Source organism: Clupea harengus, chromosome 16 (genome assembly GCF_900700415.2).
Source record: "Clupea harengus chromosome 16, Ch_v2.0.2, whole genome shotgun sequence".
Taxonomy (NCBI): domain Eukaryota; kingdom Metazoa; phylum Chordata; class Actinopteri; order Clupeiformes; family Clupeidae; genus Clupea; species Clupea harengus.
Genome location: NC_045167.1, coordinates 17,174,719 through 17,177,104, shown reverse-complemented (window position 1 = coordinate 17,177,104; position 2,386 = coordinate 17,174,719).

Genomic DNA, 2,386 nt, shown 5'->3' with positions numbered 1-2,386 from the left:
GTTTGGATTCTTAAGAGGCCCCAATGACAGAAGAAGATGACAATAAGAAACAAAACACAAACAACACTCAAAGAAACACCAGAACGAATGAGTGATGAGTCATTCAAAAACAAATGGAAAGAGTGAGAAAGCGAGAGCGAGAGAGAGAGAGAGAGAGAGAGAGAGACAGAGAGAGAGAGAGAGAGAGACAGAGGGACTAAGCAAGGGACAGAAAAGAAGTGGGGAGAGCTAATTAATGGAAAGGGGAAAAAAAATCCATGTTCCATGCCGTTACTGAAGGATTAGTCACATGTAATCTTCCAGTGGATCCTTGAGCGTTTCACTCCCAAAGCCACACAAAGGGGCTGCTGCACTCACAGCTGACCTTCCCCATAGCTTACTGGTTTAATCCCTGTTTCAACAACAGGGACGCATTCCCTTTTCCTTCAGGGGAGGAAAAAAAAGAATAAACAATGAATGAAAAGACGGGAGACAGCTCTAAACGACCATTCATGAATGAATGAAAGACTGGGGGTGAAAGAGAGAAAGAAAGAAAGAATGAGAGAAAGGGGTACAGTTCAGTGTCACACGTTGTGCAAACCAACCCAGGTTCGGAAAAGGAGGCCAATTCAATTAAATGTGATTTATATAGTCCCAAAACAATAAAATTGTCTTAAGGCACTTTACAGAGCCCAGCGCCTGAACCAGATGAACCAGGAGATGCAAGTGTTCCTTTTTATTGTTTGGGCTACAAATTATGCCCAGTATGCGGAACTGTAATTTAATATAGAGCAATCATTTCCAAATGTGGTCCGTGCAGTGAGGCACATGCTGCATGTATCAAAGGACAAGTGTGAGTGTGTTACTTTGCCTGTCAGTACATGATTTGGGTTTTTTGCCCCCACACCCTCACGTAGAGGGAAAGGAGGTAATCAGATTCACACTACAGTCTTGCAGTATGATGGAGGTCCTGTCCTAGAAATACCTGAACAGGACATCCAGAATGAAGTGTCTTTCTTGCACTATTCTGTGAACACTGCAACAGTGTCCTGAGCGTAGTTGGCGGCAAGATCAAAGTGTAGGACTCTACACTGATAGGGTTATAAAGAACGACTACTTGATATCCATCAGTCAAGGCTTCTAGACTTTGTGCCATATCTCCTAGGCCACAGTGAACATAGGAAGTGTTTTTGATTCATTCCTAACTTAATGTGTACACTAGTCTTTCAGCCACTGTGACAGAAACAAAGCCCTGCAACTCTTGGAACCTCTCGGTTGGAAGAGGTCAGGAAACGCAGCTGGTAAACCTTAATGTTGTATGCTTATATGTGTGTGTGTTTGTGTTTGTGTGTGTCTGTGTGTGTGTGTGTGTGTGTGTGTGTGTGTGTGTGTGTGTGTGTATGTGTGTGTGTGTGTGTGTGTGTGTGTGTGTTTGTGTATGTGTGTGCATGTACGTGTTTGAGAGGGTGGGGGGGGTGGAGTGTGGTCTGGGACCGTTTGCTGTTGCCAGGCAACACCGTTGCACGGCCGAGATCCTACTTTAAGAAAGATGAACAGCATGAATGCGGGAGTGAGAGAGATACGTCTGGATACATCTTTGATGAGATCTGGGCACAGAAGTGATAATTGAGGGCGCTCCGCTCCCTCTCCGCACGGGCAGAGAAAACACACAGCAGAGCCAGATGACTTAGACATGAGAATGAGGGGTAGCAGAGCATCTCTCAGTGCGCTGCTCGCTCACTTACACACACACACACACACACACACACACACACACACACACACACACACACACACACACACACACACACGCACACACACACACACACACACACACACACACACACACACACACACACACACACACACACACACACACACACACACACACACACACACTCCTGTCACAGCTCTTCGTCACTCCTGAAGTCAGGAAACCCATTTTTCTTCCTCCCCCTCCGCTCTCTCCTGAAGTGGTTGATCACGTGTCGGGAATGTTAAAGACGCCAGGCTGTCATGAGATCATAAAGAGCACGCCTTATTACACTGTCTAGTGTAACCCCCTCCTTCCCTCCCATACCCCCCCTGCAGTTATCAGTCACCAATATGCTAGATAGAATAGTAGGGAAAATATTCACACGTGTGTTTTGAGATGTTCATAATGCGTTGACATGCATGGCCTACTTTTGTTGTTTCTTCATTATATATGAATGCATCAGAACAACACAAAACTACAAAGATGGCACGTAGCATGTTGCATTTGGCTGTTTCTTTGGTGCTCTGTGCAAGAAATTGATCCGCTGGTCTGTAGCTGCTGGACTGAGATCAATATCTTCATTTATTGAAGATCAACATCCTTCTCTTCTCCATAGCAAGGAGCTGGCTTTAATTTCCTCTTCATTGGCCA